This window comes from Oryx dammah, unplaced genomic scaffold (genome assembly GCF_014754425.2).
Source record: "Oryx dammah isolate SB20612 unplaced genomic scaffold, SCBI_Odam_1.1 HiC_scaffold_2, whole genome shotgun sequence".
NCBI lineage: Eukaryota > Metazoa > Chordata > Mammalia > Artiodactyla > Bovidae > Oryx > Oryx dammah.
In genome coordinates this window covers 152,193,077-152,215,518 of record NW_024070186.1, presented here as the reverse complement: position 1 = coordinate 152,215,518, position 22,442 = coordinate 152,193,077, and the positions used below count along the sequence as shown (strand labels likewise).

Sequence of the window (22,442 nt, the reverse complement as noted above, 5' to 3'; positions counted from 1 at the left end):
AGGCCTGGGGGTTAACTGTTATCTGCTGTCATCTATTTCATATCTGATCAACAGGTTAGCGCAGAGCAGTGGGAGGTGTGTGTGTGTTGTAAGCCGATCTTTTGTAAGAATTTTTAGAGAATTGTCCTACTCTCTGAGCCAGAAGTGAAGGCGAATGAATGTGTGGATCTTATTATATTTGTAGAAAACCAAGTTTTATTTTGTAAGGGCTTTTCCAAGTTCTGGGGTGGGTGTGACCTGGGGGGATGTTAGTGGCTGACTCTGTTGTTCTCCTAATGCCAGAATGGACCAGCCTGACTTCCCCAGCCCACCTTCCATCTGAACTTTGGGGCTTGGGGGACGCGATGCTGTGCCCACAGTCTTAGCCTTCCTTTACTTTCGCCCTCTAGCTTGCTCGAAGTTTATGATACAGAACTAGAATGAAATTACTTTTAAACCAGTCTAGACACATGCTGGGCTTCCTAGGTGGATCAGTGGTAAAGAATTCCTGCTAATGCAGGAGACCTGGGATTCAATCCCTGGGTTGAGAAGATTCCCCTGGAGGAGGAAATGGCAACCCACTCCAGTATTCTTGCCTGGAGAATCCCACGGACAGAGGAGCCTGGCTACAGAGGGCTACAGTCCATGGAGTCGCAAAGTCAGTCATGACTTAGCTACTGGGCATGAGCATGCACACGTGCCAGGGAAAAACAACTGGAGGCATGGTCTGGGCTGCGGGAGCCCTGCTTTCTCGCTTGTTGTGGGCTCAAGAAAGAACATGCAGGTCGGATGAACTTGATGCTGATTCCTCCTGCCCTGCCAAGGAGCCTTTAGTAACTTATTCAACAGGAAAGACACCAGACTCGATCTCGTGATAGTGCTGCTAGAACTGACTAATAGACCCTTGTTTGTGGAGTTTTATGGAACAGTAATCCTCGGCTAGGGAAGGGGAATATATTATTCAGAAAGGTTCCTAGACACTGTCACTGGGACTGCCAGGGGACATCATCATGAAGCTATTTGAAACGTGTGTTTGTTAATTATGCTATATGACCTTGCAGGCGTTACAACTTCTGTATCATTGTTTTCTTGTGGTCTCTATACCTCACCCATAAGTAACCTGGATGGGCTCTGGATATTTGAATTTTATCTTCTTTATTTATTTGTTTATATTGTTTGGTTGTGTGGGATCTCAGTTCTCTGACCAGGGATTGAACCTGCCCCTTTTTCATTGGTACTGTGGAGTCTTAATCCTTGGACTGCCAAAGAAGTCCTTGGATTTTATTTTTTTATTATCACAAGTTCAGTTTATTCTGTAGAAGTAAGGCTATTAAGATGATCTTGTTTTTAATAACTAGTTTTGTTTTCTTTTTAATAGGGATTTTCCCATTTCATCTTAAATTTATTTATATAAAGTTACACATAATATCCTTTCATAATATTTTTAAAGAGTATAGCATCTGTAGAAGTGTTTCCTTTTTCATTTCTGGAATTGGTTATTTGCGCCTTTTTTCTTTTGGATCAACCTTGCTAATGTATTATCAGTTTTATTCATTTTTAAAAGACCTAACTTTGGTTTTGTTTATATTTTAAATAAAGCATAAACAAACACAACTTCTTATAAGTTTACATGCATTTAAAAAATTGTGCCCTATGGAACTCTGTCAAAAAAGATTTCAAGAGCCTTTAAAACTAAATAACTGAGTCTCTTAGTTGTATGGAAGAAGATACTGTGGATGTATGTGTCTTTGACGTAATGTTTTCCAGTTTTAGTAAAACATTCCTTGTGTTCTTGAGTATCATACCTGTTGGAGCAAATTGTTGTAGGGTGGGTTTTGCATATTCACTGGGACACACCCTGTGGAATTGTTTTGGAAACATCTTACTAGAATTCACCCAAGACTTACTGATAATTTAATGTGAATTGAAGGTGATTTCAACCCACTTAACAATACAAGTTTACTTTGTACTGAGACAGAGCAAATTTGTTGTAATGACGGAGGAAAAATGTTTCAGTTTGGTTCATATTTAATGCATGAGCCTTAGCATTTTAAAGTTTCCTCAGAAAACCTTTCTGAGTATGTGGTGGTGGTGTAAGAACAATAACTTTGGAGTCAGAAAGAGCTGGGTTTGAATTCCTGGTCTCAGTTTTAGCTGTGTGGCCCTGGGGAAATTGCCTAACCTCTCTGAGCCTGTGGGTCCCCTACTGTGAGACAGAGGTACGAAAACTACTTCGGGGGGACCTTCTGAGTTTTCATGTGAGGGACGCATCTTGTGGTTTGGCACACAGTAGGTAGTCAGTTGTAGTCCGTGGAGTGTTTTCCTATGCTACCATTGTGCAAGGTCACAGTTCTGCCGGTGCCTTCCTTCCAGAAATGTGAAAGGGTATTGCAATAGCATGAAACAAAACCACTGCTGTCATTTTTTAAAAATTCCGGGCAAGTGGAATTACCAGGGTCCCTTCCCATATTTTCATCTTATCCCAGTGAATTGATGGTAAACTGACTGTACATTTCCCCCTCCACTTTTTTTTTAAATTAAAAAAAATTTTTTTTTTAGTTGTGAAAAAAGTGACATAATCTACAAGATACTCTTTTAATATGGTGGGAGATGGTTGGGGCTGATGAACACTACATTGATTTTGTATTTCCACCACAGTTTCTGATATCTATACTATAAGCTGGCACTAGTGGTAAAGAACCCTCCTGCCAATGCAGGAGACATAAGCGACTCTGGTTCTCTCCCCAGGTCAGGAAGATTCCCTGGAGGAGGACATGGCAGCTCGCTCCAGTATTGTTCCCTGGAGAACCCCATGGATAAAGGAAGCTGGCAGGCTGTAATCCCTGAGGGTTGCAAAGAGTCAGGCAGACTGAAGCAACTTAGCGCGCACACACGCACTGATTAGCGGCCCCAAGTGCACACACATTGTGCAGTTCTCACAATCGCCACCTTCCTGGGATGATTGTATGTTTGCCTTCAGTTCATTTCACCCCCTTGAGACTCTCACTGCTCTCTTCTAATTCCCTCCCTTTCTTGCTTGCTTTTTTGGGGCTGTCTTTAGGGTACACGTCGGGGCTTCCCTGGTAGCTCAGATGGTAAAGAATCTGCCTTCAGTACAGGAGACCTGGGTATGATCCTTGGGTCGGGAAGATCCTCTGGAGGAGGAAATGGCAACCCATTCCAGTATTTTTGCCTGGAGAATCCCATGGACAGAGGAACCTGGCGGGCTACACTCCATGGGGTCACAAAGAGTCGGACACGACTGAGCGACTAACACACGCAGGGTACAAATGAAATGGGTCCAAAGCTCAGAACTTGGGATGTAAGTCAGTGGGGTTGCTCCTTTGAAGGCAAAGTTTATTAACTTTATTTACTACAGAATTTAGCTGGGACATGCTTGGGGTCGATTGCCACATTGATTTCTTTTTTCCACCGCATTTTCTGAGCGTCCTCTTCCTGGGCTTGGAGTTTGTCCATGCTTTGTGGGGAGATATGGATCGTTGAAGGCTACTGCTGACCTCTTAACCAAGAAGGGAAATGAAGAGCAAAGGGTGGAGGAGGTTGGGTGGGTAATATTCCTGCACAAAGGACTGTAGCATTATTGAAGTCTCCAGACTCAAGCTGTTTGTTATCCCTGGGGTTTCTCCTCTGAATAGATCCTGGGAGAATCTGTGGCATAATTAGTTAAGATTTATTTAGGCATCCAGTGTTGCGATGAGCTGAGCTGGGCATGGAGAAGAATTGTGAGCTGGAGAAAGGCTTTATGGTGTGGTGCCAACGTCATTTGCTATTCTGCCCAAGGAGCGAGTCTTGGTTTACATTTTGCGGAGTGAATTGGCCTTCGCCATGGGGTTATTTTTCAAGTCAGCAGATTGATTAACCAGCTGCCCTTGACCTGGCCTGTCTGCTGTGACCCTGAGGGCTGAGTAATAGCACCGGAGCTGCTGTTTGTTTTAGTTGGTGTTTTTATGAGAACGGAGAACAAGAGGGCCCATAGTCTTCCTAAGTGTTTTGCAGTACTGCTTCCCTAGTTTATTTTGATTCCTTTGCTTGAAAACAAAGTATTAGCATACCATTCATTGGTGAAACTTGAGGATGAGAGGTCATCACTTTTGGAAAGCTGTCTTTTTTAATTGTTCTGGATGGATTTGTAAGATCTTAAGCTAGGTCATAGCACCTCATGTGGTACCTTGGACTCATTTGCTCTAGTGTTTGACAATTCAGGCTTTCATAAATTATGAGATTTTGGTGGGCAAGAATAACCATGGCCAAAGTGCTTTGTATGAAGCCATAGTGGTATAATGGAGAAGGCAGTGGCACCCCACTGCAGTCCTCTTGCCTGGAAAATCCCATGGGCCGAGGAGCCTGGTGGGCTGCAGTCCATGGGGTCGCTAAGAGTCGGACACGACTGAGCGACTTCACTTTCACTTTTCACTTTCACGCATTGGAGAAGGCAATGGCAATCCACTCCAGTGTTCTTGCCTGGAGAATCCCAGGGACGAGGGAGCCTGGTGGGCTGCCGGTTATGGGGTTGCACAGAGTCGGACACGACTGAAGTGACTTAGCAGCAGTAGCAGCATAGTGGTATAAGGGCCTGGTAAGCGAAGGTGGTGCTAATGGTAGAGAATCTGCCTGCCAGTGCAGGTGAAGTTTCGACCCCTGGGTTGGGAAGATCTGGAGGAGGGCATGGCAACCTGCTCCGGTATTTTCTTGCCTGGAGAATTCTTTGGACACAGCAGCCTGGTGGGCTACAGTACATAGCGTTGCACAGAGTTGGACACAACTGAAGCGACTTAGCATACATGCAAATGCTTCTTTGATTATTCAAATACAAATTGCTAGTTAGATTATGAATACTAAATACTGATTTATTGAGTATCTATAACACGGTGGTGGTGGTGGTTTAGTTGCCAAGTCCGTCCGACTCTTGCGGCCCCATGGACTGCAGCCTGCCAGGCTCCTCTGCCAATGGGATTCTTCAGGCAAGGGCACGGGAGTGGGTTGCCATTTCCTTCTCCAAGGGATCTTCCCAGCCCAGGAATCGAACCCGGGTCTCCTGCATTGCAGGAAGATTCTTTGCCAACCGAGCTATGAGGGAAGCCCGTCTATAACATATGAGGTCCTTTTTCTAAGTTATCACAGTGAGGTTTCTGAGGAGGATCTCGTAACCTCTAGAGGAATATGAAAGGTGAGCACAAAACCCCTTGCTCTTGTGGGTAGAACCACAGTGGACTGAACCCCACCCTCTAGACCCGAAGCCAGGAGCAGGGGGGCTGGTTCCTTGGGGTGTGATGGCTCTGGGTCCTAGTCTCTCACCTAGGACGTGAGCTGCCCCTGTGGATGGCACGTTTGGAGATCTTGAGAAGCCTCTCCTGTTTGGGATGGGGTAAGTGGAGTGTTTGCAGAAGGCAGGGACGTAAGGAGGCCAGCCTTTAAGTCCTTCTTGTCTTAGGATCCGTTGAAATCCTCCTATTCAGGACGACAGAAGTTTCATTATCTGTGACTGTTTTGATGAGAAGAGGGCTTCTGATTCTACCTGCTCAAAAATTGAGTCTTTGAAATGGATTTCCTGGGAACTTTCTGATGCTTGAATGTGAAAGGATTAATCGCTCAGTCGTGTCCTACTCTTGGCGACTCAAGGACCCCTGGACTGTAGCTCGCCAGGGTCCTCTGTCCACAGGATTCTTCAGGCAAGAATCCTGGAGTGGTTTGCCATTCCGTTCTCCAAGGGATCTTCCTGACCCAGGGATTGAACCTGGGTCTCCTACATTGCAGGCAGATTCTTGACTGTCTGGGACACTTAGGGGCCCTTTCTTCTTGGGTCATCTGCATGGACAGGCCAGTCTTTCGGGCTTGATGAGGAGGTGGTGGGGTGCACCCCAAGTCAGGGCCACCGTGAGCTGGGTGGGTCTGCCTTTTGGGAGCCTCCATACATATGCACTGATTCCTTCCACCTTGAGTTGTGAGAAAGAAGGTTCCCATTGATTTTCAGATTACATCATTTTAGAGACTTTCCGAGATAACCTTCCTACCTTTGTTTTCCTGACTTTTCCTTTGCCTGCCCTCGTGACACCAGAAAAGGGGAAGAAAGAATCAATTTGGAGAGCAGCGGGGGAAGCTTGGTAGCAGATGGGTTTTTTCTGGGGCTGTTTGTACATGAGATCAGGTTCCTTGGAACAGGGAGGTTGACTCTTCGCCTGAACTGGGAAGAAGGTTTGGTTGCAGCGGGGTACTTCATGTGGCCTTCACTGCTGTGCCCAGATGGGGTCCCATCATCGCTTGAGAGGCAAGGGGCTTCCTGCTGGAAGGATCCAGGTGGGAAGAGTGTCCGGTTTACAGGCACTTGGAGAAAAGAAATCTGCGGAACAGAATTTCCTGCCTCCCGTGTGTGGCCTGAGACTCTTCTAGGAAGTCCAGCGAAAGGGGACTTGTGGCTCTAAAGTTCCTCTGCCACGTGGGGACAGTGTCGTCTGCCCTGAGCAACATCTCCCACTTAACGTCATTGGGCGAGGATGGTTTAGACCAAACGGGGCTTTCTAACTATACAAGTATAGTTATTCCTTCCACGCTTGCCTTCCTCCAGGGACTTCCCTGGCAGTCCAGGGGTTAAGACTCCATGCTGCCATGGCAGGGGCTTGGGTTCGATTCTCGGTTGGGGAACTAAGATCCCACGTGCCACATGGCATGGCCAACAACAAACAAACACAAGAAGCAACAAGCAAACAAGCTTGCTTTCCTCCCATGAATGTAGCCACTCAAGCCTCGTTAATAAGTGACACAATGCTCTACCTTTTAACAGTGATCAGATTTGGGTCCTATGCCAGTTGATCTAGGATCTGAACAAATAAGGGATCTCCAACTTGATGGAGAGGCTGAATCACCGATGCTTCCTGAGGCATGAGCCCTGCAATTAAAAAATTTTTTTTTCTTTTTCTGTTTTTATTGTAATAAAGAACACAGCACGCAATCTACCCTCTGATCAGATTTTTAAGTGTTCAATACAATATTAGCAGTAGGTGCAGTATTTTACAGCGAGTCTCTAGAACTTGCTCATCCAGCATACCTGAGATTTAATCCCTGTTGATTTGCACCTCCTCATCCCCACTCCCTCCAGCCCCTGGCAACCCCCATTGTAGCCTTTGCTTTCATGACGAGTTTCACTATTTTAGATAACCTCATGTAAGTGGAAGCATGGAACATTTGTGTTTCTGGGACTGGCTTATTTCACACAGCATGGTGTTCTTAGGGTTCATCCATGCTGTTGCATATGCAGGATTTCCTTCTTTTTTAAGGCTGAATAATATTCGTGTGTGTGTGTGTGTGTGTGTGTGCGTGCACCCATGCACATGTGCACACATGTTTATACTGCCTTTTCCCCGCCTTCCTCCATTGTTGGCCCTTTGGGTGGTGTCCCCATCTTGGCTACTGTGAGCAATGCTGCCGTAAACATGCCTCTTTGGGACCCTCCTTTCATTTATTTTGGGTAAATAGCCAGATGTGGGTTTGCTGGATCCTCTGCTCGTTCTGTTTCCTTCTTGTATAATTGCTGTGCACTTTTGCCTCCTGATCCCTGCAGTTTATTCCCCACCAGCATCTCCGGCTCTCCTATGCAGGTCTTGCTATGACCTGTTCTTCCTGTCTTACCTGTTCTGGCCACACCTGGATCCAGACTAGCAGCCTTAGCACAGGGCAGCCTACAGACCTCTTGCTCTCTTTTGAATCCCATTGCATTGTCACGGTTGCGTTGCTGGCTTTTTATTAAGGGGTAAATAATATGAACAACAATAATGGAAACAACATTTAACCCCCTGAGGCACATGCCGCCTGTGTCCTGTCCCGTCTGTTTGGATCCACGTTGTCTTCTGTGCAAATCAGCTTCCCCCGACGTGCTTTCACCCCATAGGCCAGCATTCCCTTCTCTTTGTTGGCGAGCCAGCCTGGAGTCTTGACGCTCCTTTGACATGGAGTCCTTCCTTGAGGCAATCCTTAGCCAGAGCTGGGTGTGGGTATTTCAGGCAGACTCTTGAGGTTTTTCCCTGTCCTGTCTCCAGAGAGCTCTGGTGGCCTCTTTCTCCCAATCCCCAACTGGTTTTCTGTGAAACTGCTTCCACTAAGTAACTTAAGCGTGAGTTTTCATCTCTGGGTTAAGGAACTAGTTCCAAGTGACAGCGTTAGGAAGGAAGGAGAGAGGATTTGAACCGCAGTTGCCTGATTCCCCGAAGGCTCCTGTGTATCTCTCCAAGATAGGGCCGGTCATCCTCTTCTGTATATTTGCCTCATCCTGGGTTACAGTGACTGCCACAGCTGCTGCTGCTGCTAAGTCGCTTCAGTCGTGTCCGACCCTGTGCGACCCCATAGACAGCAGCCCACCAGGCTCCCCCATCCCTGGGATTCTCTAGGCAAGAACACTGAAGTGGGTTGCCTTTTCCTTCTCCAATGCGTGAAAGTGAAAAGTGAAAGTGAAGGCGCTCAGTCATGTCCAACTCTTAGCGACCCCATGGACTGCAGCCCACCAGGCTCCTCCGTCCCTGGGATTTTCCAGGCAAGAGTACTGGAGTGGGGTGCTATTGCCTTCTCCGGACTGCCACAGGCTGTTGTGTGAATCCTTGTTTGATGAGTGGCTAATCGGCCCAGCTAACCTCTAAACAGCCTTACCAAGTCCTGTCTCTAGGCGAGTGTCCATTCCATGTTCCCCTCCAGTGACCTCCCACCAGCTGTCTTTCAGAATCAGTGTCAGCCCACCTCCTCCGTGCTGCCTTTCCAGTCTCTTCCAGCCCCAAGTCATTTTTTCCCCCCTCAGAGCCCCATATTGCTAGTCAGATGTTGCCTTTTTAATCTTTTTTTCCTCCCAACTCAACTGTAAATCCTTGAGTGCGGCGATGGTGCCCGGAACCACAGAGTAAGCGTGTGGTGATCTGATTCTTCGGGGATACATCATAACCTGGCCCACGCTGTCCAGAGAAAAGCCACGGTTGTTTCCCGGTTCTATGAATGAAGGGAAGTTGAGGTCAAGGAACAGACTTGAAAAAAATAAGATAAGTGAGGGGGCAAATCTAAAAATCGTCAGCCCACTTTTGGGTGAGCTCGTGTTGAGTTTTCACGCTGCAGCTGTTCAAGCTGAATCACAGGGTGGATGGATCATCTCTTGGCTTCAATCACGGTGGTTAGCCGTCTTCCCCCCCTGGGGGAATGGAAGCAGATTTATGTGATGAATAATGCGGTCTCTCTTCCAATTCTTGGGATGTGGTTTGACAGACTTCATGAAAATGGTAGGTGAAAGCGCTTGACGTGCTTTCTCCCCCATTTGAAGGATAATAATGGTGTGCTTCAGCAGAGTTTGTGTGTTCAGTTTGAGCTGGGGGTCAGCCCCACTGTTCACGGTGACCTCTCCTTTTTGGCAAAGAGATTCAGACATGCTTTGCCTCCTGGGTGTGTCTCACCTCAAGGTCCCAGAGAGAGGATGGGGCTGGAACCGAAGATGCTGCAGAGAAGGGTCCACATACATCGAGCATGTGCCGTGTGCCTTGCTTTCTGCTCAGTGCTCTCAACAGAGTCCGTGATTGAGCCTCAGTACCTCCTTGGACGTGGCATCCTGACCAAGTCCAGCTGATGGCACCCATGTGACGTCACCAAACTCACCCTGACATGGTGACCTTGGACTTGAACTCTGCTTTATCTGGCTTTTACATCTGTGGCTGCTCCCATGCGTCTTGACCTGCCATTCTAGATAAAAGCAGAGGCGTTCAGATGAGGATTCTAGAATTCTGAAACTCCCAGGTTTGTGTCTGATCTCTGCATTTCAGCCTTAGCCAATTCCCCTTAGCACTTCACCGTTCATGAGTCTGGTAACGTCAGCACAGCGTGAGATACCATACTGAGGTGGAACTTTTTGGCAGGAGGCGTAATATTTGAAAAATATCACAAAATTACTGCAAAATTAGGGAGCTGATTTTATTTTTAGCTGTCTGCCCACAGGTGAGATGTATCCAGCTCGTTTCTTGCACACCATCAGGAAAGAAAGTCAAACAGTTGCAGACTCATTCATGTTGATGTATGGCAGAAACCAGCACAGTATTGTAAAGCAACTATCTGTCGATAAAAAAAAAAAAAAAAAAGTAACCATTAAAAAGGTGGTTGCAGCCATCTTTTTAAGAAGAAGGAGCCTCTGTAGCTAGACGGGGGGCTTTCTTACCACTGTCCTGTTCGGTAGCTCACATGGCCTGGGGTGTTGCTGCCTTGGGTTTGTTGGAGCCGGATGCCCTGGATTCTTTGATCGTCCTGTCCCTCTCCTGCCCACATTGCATAAACATTGGCGTGGCAGGGACAGATGGCCACTCGGGGGCTCCTTTGATGTCACATTTGGTTGTCTGAGTGGGGGGTCCGGGTGGTTGCCACTAGTCTCCATGGGAGGAGAGGTGGGCTGGGAAATACCCACTTGACAGTGGGTAAACAGAAGCTCGACTCCGGAAGCGCTGGGTGCCCTGAGACATGTGCAGGCTGCACCGCAACCGAGTCAGGTCTACAGAAGTGTGTTTAGTTTGGGAAGAAACCAGTGAAGCACAGGATTCTCCCTCTGCTCCTAATTGATGCTCAGCGGAGTTCCGTTTTAATACGAGAATGGGAATGGAGTGGGGTGGGAATGCGGAGCTGAAGAGAGAGAGAGGATTGCAGTTAATTACTTTCAGAACTAGAAGTTCATTCCAGAGACTTGGGTTATCTTTTGCTAGAGGTGCAGGTGAAAGTCTCTGAAATTCCAGGGGAGTCCAGATGGGGCCCTGTTATCCGTGGGACTCTTTGCTGGTCAAACAGCATCAATCTGTGTGATGAGGACTGAAGGCTTTGATGGAAACGGGAAGCGTGGTAACGAAGATTCCCCCCAGACAGGGAGGGCATGAGGCCGCAGAGTCACGCCTGGAAGAAAAATCAAGGGTTGACAGCTCTTCATGGTTTTAATTTTGGAAGGAACAGTGGAGGTAATTACAGTTGCCCGCATGCAAACCAAGCATAGAGTTCAACCCGAGTGGAAAAGGCAAAAGCCACAAGGGTTGATTGAAAGCTTTTCGTGTTCCAGCCTCTAGGTTTTAACTGTTGTTATTTATTTTTCTAATGCATTTATACAATTCCCAACTTCCCTGGTGGCTCAGAGAGTAAAAGAATCTGTTTGTAATGCAGGAGACCTGGGTTCGATCCCTGGGTTGGGAGGATCCCTTGGAGAAGGAAATGGCAACCCACTCATCCCATGGACAGAGGAACCTGGTGGGCTGCAGTCCATTGGGTCAGAGGAGGTGGGCTCAACTGAAGTGACTTGGCACACACGCACATTAAGTATTTACTCTCTGCCTGGCACAGTGTTATTTTTGGCCACGCCATGTTGCATCCAGGCTCTCAATTACCCACCCAGGGATGAAACCAGTGCTCCTGCATTGGGAGTGTGGAGTCATAACTTGTGGACCACCAGGGATATCACGTGCCTGGCTCAGTTTTAAATGCTTAACATGGACTATTGCCTTTAATCTGTCTGATAACCCAGTGAACTATTATCATCCTAGTTTTTTGTGTGTGTTAGTCGCTCAGTCATGTCCGGATCTTTTGCGACCCCATGGACTGTAGCCCGCCAGGCTCCTCTGTCCGTGGAATTCTCCAAGCAAGAATGCTGGAGTGGATTGCCATTTCCTTCTTCAGAGAATCTTCCTGACCCAGGGTCTTCCTGAACCTGGGTCTCCTGCATTGCAGGCAGATTCTTTACTATCTGAGCCTACTAGGAAAGCCCAGCTTTACAGGTGAGGAAAATGAGCCAGAGAGAAAGGGACACAGCTATGGACAGCAAGTCCAGGTGGACACATGGGCAGCCTGCATGCCCGACTCCCCCAAGCCTCTGTGGTTCTTCCCAGTTCTGGCTTTTCTGTGTCTCTGGAACAGTCAGTACATCTTCAGTATTTCTAAGAGTCAGCGGCAGACAACCAATTTGGCCACTTGGTTTCTGCTCCACTCTTTTCAGTATTTAGAGGCATCTAGTTTTGTGTGAATACCTGATGGGTCATTTAGTCATGAACAGATCTACCCTACTGATGTTTTAGGTCCTTCGGAGGGCGATTCTAATTATCGTATAAAGAGCGTGAATATGAATGTGGGAGTTTTTATTACTCATCTTCTTGGTCGTGGTTCGAAGGTTTTCTCTTGGGTAGTTTCAGTGTCAGTGTTGACATTGCTAACAATGATCTCCTGCTAGGGTCTAGCGAGTTTTCTCTTTGGGCCCTTAAAAATCAATGGTCATTTTAATTAAAAAAAAAAAAAGTAGGCGAGGGAGGTAAATAAGCTCAATCATTCGTGTTTAAACAAAATGATTATCATTGTTATTTGCTAGTGTTCATTCAGTAAAATATGAAAGGAACACTGGGCCAGACGTGAAGAGACCCAAGTCTTCTTTACCTGAGCGCTCCCTGTCTCTTGGATATTAGGCGAGCCAGTTGCTTGGGGCAGCACATTCTATCCTTGGGGTTCCTTGTGATGTACAGAAGTTTCTGTCTATATTGTTGTTCAGTTGCTCAGTTGTGTCCGACTCTTGCGACCTCATGGACTGCAGCATACCAGGCTTCCCTGTCCTTCACCATCTCCCAGAGCTTGCTCAAAGTCATGTCCATAGAGTCGGTGATGCCATCCAACCATCTCATCCTCTGTGAAGTCCCCTTCTCCTCCTGCCCTCAATCTTTTCCAGCATCAGAGTCTTTTCCAATGAATCAGTTCTTTGCATCAGGTGGCCAAAGTATTGGAACTTCAGCTTCAGCATCAGTCCTTCCAGTGAATATTCAGGGTTGATTTCCTTTAGGATTGACTAGTTGGATCTCCTTGCTGTCCAAGGGACTCTCAAGAGTCTTCTTCAACACCACAGTTGGAAAGCATCAATTCTTTGGCACTCAGCCTTCTTTATGGTCCAACTCTCATATCCATACATGACTACTGGAAAAACCATAGCTTTGACTATAAAGACCTATAATAGAGGTATTATGTATCAAGATTCAACTTTTAGCTTCATATTACTCCATTATTTAGGAGAAGGCAATGGCACCCCACTCCAGTACTCTTGCCTGGAAAAATCCCATGGATGGAGGAGCCTGGTAGGCTTCAGTCCATGGGGTCGTGGAGAGTCGGAACACGACTGAGTGACTTCACTTTCCCTTTTCACTTTCATGCGTTGGAGAAGGAAATGGTGACCCACTCCAGTGTTCTTTCTTGCCTGGAGAATCCCAGGGATGGCGGAGCCTGGTGGGCCGTCAGTGGGGTTGCACAGAGTCAGACACGACTGAAGTGACTTAGCAGCAGCAGCAGCAACTGTATTATTTGTTTAGACCCAGATGCTACAGCTGGATTTTATGATTTTGGTGTTTAAAGTATTGTGTTATCTTCTGGTTGTGTGTTCTTTTCTTTCTTTTTCTCTAGGGGGTTTCATATAGGATGAAAATGAAAACTAAAGAAAAGATCGGACCTGGAAATAATTTTCAGCGGTGGAGAAATTAACCAAAATGGGAAAAGGCACCATTTTGTTGTTAGATCAAGGGAACACGGGAGTGCTTGCCTATTTTTTCCAAGTAATTGGATACATTGTACATGGGTTACTTTTTCATTGGGACTTTATGGTTTAAAAGAAAGCAAAAAAAAAGCAGATCGAAATGTTCAATATTTCTGTCTTTTCTGGAACACATCAAGTTGGCATTTAAACTCAAATTGCCAGCCTTCTCTACGTCTATAATTTGAAATCAGACTGAAAATTTTCACCTTAGTTCAGGTGACCCCTGTCTGTTTATCCACCTGGCCTCCTCTCTGGTTCTCTTTTTAAGTCAGAAGTGGTAGTGGGTGTGAGGGACCAATAATACTTTGAATGTGGTGGAATTCATGTGCAAAATGTCAGCCTTGAGTAGACATTTTGTAAACGTCTGCATTTACAAATGTAAGATGGATGGCCTTCTGAAATGCCTTGTAATGCCATTTGAATTTTTTTAAATTTTAAATTTAGTTAGATTTATTTAAATAAATTTTGAAATATTTATTTATTTGGCAGTGCCAACTCTTAGTTGTGGCCTGTGGGATCTAGTTCCCTGACCAGGGATTGCATCTTGGTCTGTTGCATTGGGACCTTGGAGTCTTAGCCACTGGACCACCAGGGGAAGCCCTTCAGTTTGAGCTTTTAAACCTGGTGTGACACAGTCCAGGATTTCAGTCCTGAGTGGTATGGTTGTGTGGGGTTTTCCATACTAGGAAGACATTTTGATTTTAGAAATTGTTGAGAATGGATTTTGACTTTAGAAATGGTTTCTAGTGTTTCACGGCTTGAAACGCGTTTGGGCTCTTGGGCATCATCTTTCCTCATGCTTCCCCTTCAACCTCCTGTGACTTGTGGGCCTTCGAGCCCTGCGGGCCCATGAGCTTGCGTGCAGTCTGTTTGGAGGTGGTGAGCTCCCCTTTTCTAAAGAGCTGGGTCTCTGACTTGAGATGTCCGCCTTCCTGCAGTTTTTGTGTAACAGTCCGTGTGTTGATTTTGACATGGTTGAGTGAATAATGCTCGTCTGCTTTCTTTCTGTATCTGTGGCCCAGGGACTGTCATGAGTCTTTTTCTCTTCCATTTTTTGGCCACACCACTCAGTGTGTGGGATCTTGGTTCCCCAATCAGGGATCAAACTCGTGTTCTCTGCGTTGGAAGCTTGGAGTCTTAACTACCGGACTGCCCGGGAATTCCCAAGGGACTTTTATGAGTCTTTGTCTTGAAATTTGTCACAGTCTTGGTTGAATGCTTGGTTGGATGTTCAAATGCATTTTCCAGTCAACAGTTCTCAGCACCTGCTATGTGTCTTAGTGACAGGCTCAGGGGATTCAGGCATGGATGTGTGTGGCGGCTATGGTAGATGCCCCAGCAGAACTCAGGGGCTGGTGGTACCAGTTGTGGGTAATGGGCTAAGTGTAATGGAATTGATGGCAAAATCCCACGGAGAAGCGTTATTAATAGGAACAAGAGAAGATATTCAAAATGTTTCAGAGTTTATGATCCATTTGAAGTGCATAGTGTTGGAATTGGATTCATGTGTTTATAGAACTAAAACCAGCCTTCTTTGACAAATTTAGCTTCTCAGAAATATTCTTAGAAAGAAGGACTTTCTTAGAGAGTGTGAAGCCTATTTTGTCTTCAGCTCATGAAGGTTATACTTTACATTTCTCTCCTCGTAAGATGCTATTAAAACCATACAAGCATCCACACAAAATCTCTGCACATGGATGTCTGTGGCAGCTTCATTCACGATTACCAAAACTTGGAAGCCACCAAGATGTCCTTCAGTAGGTGAATGGGTAAATAAACCGTGGAATATCCAGACAATGGGATATTATTCAGGGCTAAAAACTATCTTTCAAGCCATGAAGGACATGGAGGAAGCTTCAATGCATGTTACCAAGTGAAGGAAGCTAATCTAAAAAAGTTCCATACTGTATGAGTCCAACTGTATAACTTGCTGAAAAAGGCAAAACTGTGGAGACAATGAAAGGACTGTTGGTTGCTAGGAGCTTGGGGAGGGGAGGCATTGACGGATCGGTAAAGCATAGAATTTTAAGGGTGGTGAAACTATTCGGTATGATCATTTTAATGGCAATTACATAACACTGTACATTTCACGTGGCTCAGTGGTAAAGAATCTGCCTGCCAAGCAGGAGACATGGGTTCCATCCCTCTTTCTGGAAGATCTCCTGGAGAAGGAAGTGGCAATCCACTCCAGTATTCTTGCCTGGGAAATCCCATGGAAGGAGGAGCCTGGTGGGCTCCAGTCCATGGGGTCACAAAAGAGTCAGATACGACTTAGCAACTAAATAACAACAACTGCGTGGGTGACTTTGTTTTCTTTTAATTTGGCTGTGTCACATGCCATGCGAGGTCTTAGTTCCCGGACCAGGGATTGTATCTGTGTCCCCTGTGGTGGATGTGCAGAATCCTAGCCAGTGGGCAGCCAGGGAATTGCATGCACGGATGACTTTGGAACAAAGATGTTCAGGAGGTGAGGGTGAGATCTTTTGTTAAGAGGTGGGGAGTGATCCAGGTCGAGCGCCCAGGCCCCTGGGGCCTGGCTGGAGAGAGCAAGCAGGGAGACTCCAGGGGGTGAGTATGATCAGGGGAGGAGCTGGTAGGACTTACTGAGATGGGAGGCCTTTGAGAGATAGTGTGTGGGAGACATGATCCGATTGAGGTTTTTTATTTAAAAATATGTTTTTGTTTGGCTGCAGCAGATCTTTGTTGTGGCAAGCAGACTCTTAGTTGTGGCATGTGGGATCTAGTACCTGGGTGAGGGATCAAACCCAGGCTTCCTTCATTGGGAGTTGGGAGTCTTAACCACTGGACCACCATAGTGGTTGTCCCTGATGGAGGTTTTAAAAGGCTCCTTCTGCCTGCAGTGTTGAGGGTGAGTCAGGAGCCTTCTTTTCACCCTTGTGGCCAATAATCCTGATATCTGAACAGTGATTAGACTTTGTAACAGCTCACACAGTCTCTGATCCTACTGGTGCTGTTGGGTCTCTATTAATAAATTTTTTTCTGCTTCTCTAGGTGCAGATATCTTTCTTTATAGTCGATGAGAAAAAGGATTTTCATCGTGCCAGGATAGTTAGCTGATGAATTCCATGATGAGTTTGAGAGTGCCTGAGAAATGTTCGAGGATCATTTAGGATTCTCTGCAGTCTGATGTTCATTTACCTCCAAAACAGAAAACTCCTCCTCCCTACTTTAGCTCTTGTTTTGCTCTGCGAGCCCCTTTCTTGCCTGTAATCAGGTTCGACTCGCCTTTGCAGTTCACACACCCCTTTTTGGTTCAGTCTGATCATGTTTTGGGTCTTAAAAAGGTGAACCACTTGTCATATGTGTTACCTTCCTCTTCATGGCCCAAAACAGATTGGAGGATCTCTTTTAAAAATCCCACCCTAAATTTTTTGTTATTGGACCCTATTAGTCCATTTCAAGTGGCATGTGGTGAACTTGTCCACAGTTAGTTTACTCGTGTACTTTGAACAGAATGGTAATAACTTTCACATCTGGTCCCTTTTTCATTTAGGGACCTTAAAACCACAGGTGCACATTAGGTAAACCTCCCATCACTGGAAGGTAGGGAAGGGGCGGAGGGCGCGGTTTGAGTCACCTCTGCAGAGAACTTAGAGGGACAGCCTCTGGGCCCAACACAGTCACAGGCATTTTGCATTTCCTGAATGCCTTTCCTCTAGCATCTTGAATCCTTGGCAAGTGTTACCTGGTGGGCAGTGTATTGTCATGCACTTCTCCAGGGAGGGGGCTGTGGGGAATTTGCCCTAGCTTTTCAGTACTGCCTTTTCAGAGGACTTTTATCCTAGTTCAGGTGTTCATGGCTTATTATGGATTGTCTGGAATCTCATAGTGTGGACTGAAGCAGAGTTGACTGATAAGGCTGTCTGCTTGCTTTTCTTTGCATCTTTTTGGTTCGGTATTCTAATAGATAGGGAGTTTCTTTATCAATGGCTTCCCTGATAGCTTTGGGAAAAGATGGTGGTAAAGGTGGTGCTTTCCCTCATAGCTCAGTTGGTAAAGAATCCACCTGCAATGTAGGATACCCCGGTTTGATCCCTGGGTTGGAAAGATCCCCTGGAGAAGGGATAGGCTACCCACTCCAGTATTCTTGGGCTTCCCTGGTGGCTCAGCTGGTAAAGAATCTGCCTGCAATGCAGGAGACCTGGGTTCAATCCCTGGTTTGGGAAGATCCCCTGGAGAAAGGAAAGGCTACCCACTCCAGTATTTTGGCCTGGATAATTCCATGGAATGTCTAGTCCATGGGGTTGCAAAGAGTTAGATACGATTGAGCGACTTGCACTTCACTTCGTTTTTCAATGTCAGCTGCCTTCCAAGTGGGTGATGGGTAATTCTCATTTAGGAGCCTGGGACATTCCCCCTCACCTTTACCTTCTTCCTCCAGAAAGTTTCCCAAGTGAGTTGGGTTAACAGAAGGGCAGTGGAGAGAGCCATGTCTTTCTCCAGAAAAAGCTGCTTTAGTTCATTCCTGATGAATGAGGACATTGGTTTAAAAGATGGAACAGAACAACAACAAAAAACCCAAACGGGAGCCTGTTACGGTCATGTCATCGGTGGGTGGGGAATGTAGCTGCTAACCTGCAGGAGGGAAGCAAAGATCTGGCTCTTGCCAAGATCAGGGTGTTCATAGGCACGGCCGGAGAAGGGGTCATTCCACGAGGGGATGCTGCATGGCAGGTGGAAAAGGCAAGCCTTGACAGCACACAAGAGTGCTGTGAGATGCACAGGCAGAGAGATGGGAGTTATTTTATTTTTATCTTTGTTTTTTGATTTAAAAAAATTAAAGTATGATTGGTTAACAATGTCGTATTAATTTCTGCTGTCATATGTGTGTGTGTGTGTGTTCTTTTTTAAAAAATCATCTTTTCCATGATGGTTTTCACAGAGTGCTGGGGACAGTTCTCCGTGTTGTACAGTAGGAGCTTACTGTTTATCCACTCTATATATAAAAGCTCGCGTCTGCGGACTTCAGCCTTCCTCCCCAGCCTCCTCCCCTTCGCAACCTCCAGTCTGTTCTCTGCGTCTGCGATTCTGTGTCTGTTTCCTAGATCGGTTCGTTTGTGTCGTAGTTTAGATTCCGTGTGTGAGTGATAATTGTGTGGCATTTGTCTTTCTGAGTTATCTCACTTAGGATGATACTCTCGAGTGGCATCCGCGTCACTGCACATGGCATTATTTTGTTCTTTTTGTGGCTGAGTGGTATTCCATTGTGTGCATGTATACATCTTTTTTAATCCATTCATCTGTCTATGGACTTTTAGATTGTGTCCATATCTTGGCTTTTATAAATAGTGCTGCTGTGAGCACAGGGGTACATGTGTCTTTTTGGGTTAGAGTTTTGTCTGGATATATTGGTCCTTTTTATTTTAAAAAGAGACTTTAGCTCTATTTTTAAAGACTCCCAAATGCCAATATGCTGCTGCTGCTGCTAAGTCGCCTCAGTCATGTCTGACTCTGTGCGGTCCCATGGACTATAGCCCACCAGGCTCCTCCATCCCTGGGATTCTCCAGGTAAGAATACTAGAGTGGGTTGCCATTTCCTTCTCTAAAATACCAATATAAAGTATATTGATTTTATAATGTAATGTTGCCTTATGTGGCTTCCCTGATGGCTCAGATGGTAAAGAATCTGCCTACAGTACAGGAGACCTGGGTTCAATCCCTGGGTCAGGGACGATCCCCTGGAGAAGGGAATGGATACCCACTCCAGTATTCTTGCCCTGTTTAGAACTGCATGTGGAAATAAACAGTATAATGGAAAAATATTGAGAAGTGTGTGTTCTTTGAATGTCCCCTCCATGTGATACCTCCAACCCTCTGATTCCTGGTTTCTTTCCATTTTTATGATCAAAAAATTAGAAAGACCCATTCATAGGTAAGAGATAAATGTTTGTATTATTGTAGATGAAGGTCCTCTGGAGTAAATTGCAAAAGCACGCCCTCTAAAAGAACAAGTGTCTCCATGATTGTCTTTGAATCCTTTTGAACTATCAAAAATGCTTGTGTTCTTTCCTTTAATTGTTGTAGTGTTGGTATAGTCTTTGTTTACTTTGGTGGAGCAGTAATGGAAAGATCATCCATTCTTAATACGGGGTTTTGGCATTTCCGTGTGCTGTGGGAGCTCTAGTTGGTGTCAACATTACTGGAATATTTTTTAAATGCATACATAATTTCAGCAGAGAAATGGCTTATAAATCCACTTGATTGCTTAGAAGCCAAAATAAGCAAAAATCTTTGCCTTCAGTCTAAAAATCACACTTTCAAGTTGGATAGTTAATCTCTTTGCTGGCCATGTCAAGAGCCCTGTAGGTGGAATCCTAGAATTCTGAGCTGGTTGTCTGAAAGAGAGAGAAAAGAAGGATACACTGAGAATAAAAATCATAGTTCTACCATTTACTGGCTTGTGACCTTGGATGAATCACTTAAAATCATTGCTTCATTTAATTGGGGGTAAGTACTTTCCTTCTAAACCTGTTAAGAGGAGTAATAGGCTTCCCTCATAGCTCAGTTGGTAAAGAGTCTGCCTGCAGTGCAGGAAACTTGTTGATTCCTGGGTCGGGAAGATTCCCCTGGAGAAGGAAATGGCAGCCCACTCCATTATTCTTGCCTGGACAATCCCGTGGTCAGAGGAGCTTAGGCTACAGTCCATGGGATCACAAGAGTCGGACGTGACTTAGCAATTAAACCGCCATATTTCTCCAGGGCCTGAGTTATGGTTGTGCTCAGACGCTCAGTCATGTCCAACTCTGCACCCTATGGACTATAGAGTCCATCAGGCTCCTCTGTCCATGGGAGTTCCAAGCAGGAATACTGGAGTGAGTTGCCGTTTCCTCGTCCAGGGAACCTTCCCAGCGATCGAATCCCCGTCTCCTGTGTCTCTGCATTGGCAGGTGGGTTCTTTACCATTAGCACCCCCTGGGAAACCTCTGAGTCTTGGTTGTCCTTCATTGCTCAGTCGAGTCCGACTCTTCTGTGACCCCATGGACTGTAGCCCGCCTCGCTCCTTTGTCCATGGAATTTTCCAGGCAAGAATACATCCCTCCTTCAGGGGATCTTCCTGACCCAGGGATCAAACCCATGGTCTCCCGCACTGCAGGCTTACCGTCTGAGTTATGGTTGGTGTTGGTGGTTTAGTCTCTAAGTCGTGTCCGACTCTTGCAATCCCATGGACTGTAGCCTGCCAGGCTCCTCTGTCCATGGGATTCTCTAGGCAAGAATACTGGAACAGGTTGCCATTTCCTTCTCCAGGGGATCGTCCTAATCCAGGGATCAAACCTGGGTCTCTTGCATTGCAGGCAGATTCTTTACCAACTGAGCTACAAGGGAAGCCCAGAGTTATGATTGGGCTTTCCAAATTATCCACTTTATTGTTGTCATCATTTCTCTGCTTTGAGCCTGGAACTAAATGAGTAATGTTGGGGTTTTAAAAAGATTTCTGTTTTTCTCTCCTACTAAACCTGTGTTGGATTTAACCATTTCTAAGCCAGTTCCCTCAGTTTCCTGCCTGTGGAGCTTCATTAGCTGCGGTAGGTGGATATCACGAGGGGTGAAGTCTCCACAGGGCCCCTGTTTTCCGCCTCCTCTCCTGATGCGTCTGTAGCATTACCTTTCATATCTTCTCTACGACTAGGCTCGTGTTTCTTACCTTTGGCTGTGAGGGTCAGAAGCGCACCTGGCAATCAAACGTGAACTTTACTGGGGAACCCGAGTTTCCTGAAGAGAAATTTGGCTAACTGCTTCCTGGCCGAGGGGATCATTTGAGGGGACAGATGAGTCACCCTTTGCTCTTCTTATCAGTGATGCTCACCACCCTCATGGAAATAGGAGTAGCGGTGTGTGTGTTATCTGTAAGTAACCTAAAAATTCCGTTTGGTTTGGGATATGGCATCAAACACTGACAAGTTCAGCTGATGGTTCAGTAGTAGAACCAAGTAGGGCATGGATGTTGTAGGTCGAGATTCATCGGACGGAGCTCCTGTTTCAGTGTGGCAGAGGAGACAGGAAAGTCATTGCATGTGGATAAGGAGAAAAGGCAGTGACAGCCCTAGGAATACGTCTAGGAGCGGGCAGAGTGTCGAGGCAAAAGAGTGTGGCTTCAGGAGCCATACTGTTTGGGTCTGGAACCAACTTCATCACAGATGACAGGAGTGACTATGGGCAAATTATTGTGATCTTGGGGCTTCAGTTTCTTCCCCTGTAAGATCGGGGATAATGGTACCCACCAACTCCAGTTATTGCAAGTAGTGAATCAGCTGACGTGTGTCAGGATTCAGAGGAGGGCCCAGCCCTGGTACAGTTCCTGCAAATGTGAGCTAGGACCCTTCTCCATATCATGATGTGTTCATTGCTCAGTCGTGTCTGACTCTTTGCGACCCCATGGACTGTAGCCTGCCAGGCTCCTCTGTCTCCAGGCAAGAATACTGCAGTGGTAGCCATTCCCTTCTCCAGGGAATCTTCCCGACCCATAGAGTGAACCCAGGTTTCCTCCACTGTAGGCAGCCACCAGGGAAGTCTGTATCATGATAAGGTAGGTGGAATACACAGAACGTGAGTGATGGCCTCTGGTGGCGGAGGGGAGGAAGGGGCAAGGAAGACTTGAGAGAAGTTGAACTCTGAGCCAGGCTTTTATTCTCTTTTCCTTGCACATTTATTACAGAAAAATAGTAGTATATAGACAGTCAAAAAGAGAACAATCAAAACCTACCCCTTGACCTGCTTTCAGAGGTACCCACGATTAGCATGTAGCTTATTTCCTTTGAGACTTCTTTTTTCCCTCTTCTGCTGAGTGGATTTTTTGAAGGATGTCAGGGAGGGTTAATGTTTTCCTACACTTAATTCCATCAATTTGGTTACATCAGTGTGTTATATAAGGAGCAAT

At 46.0% G+C, this 22,442-nt stretch overlaps 1 protein-coding gene across 5 annotated transcripts in view; it reads left to right on the top strand.

The window, feature by feature from the left end:
- Positions 1-22,442, top strand: part of TIAM1 (TIAM Rac1 associated GEF 1) — a 309,949-nt gene that overhangs the window by 71,144 nt on the left and 216,363 nt on the right. The window lies entirely within an intron of this gene.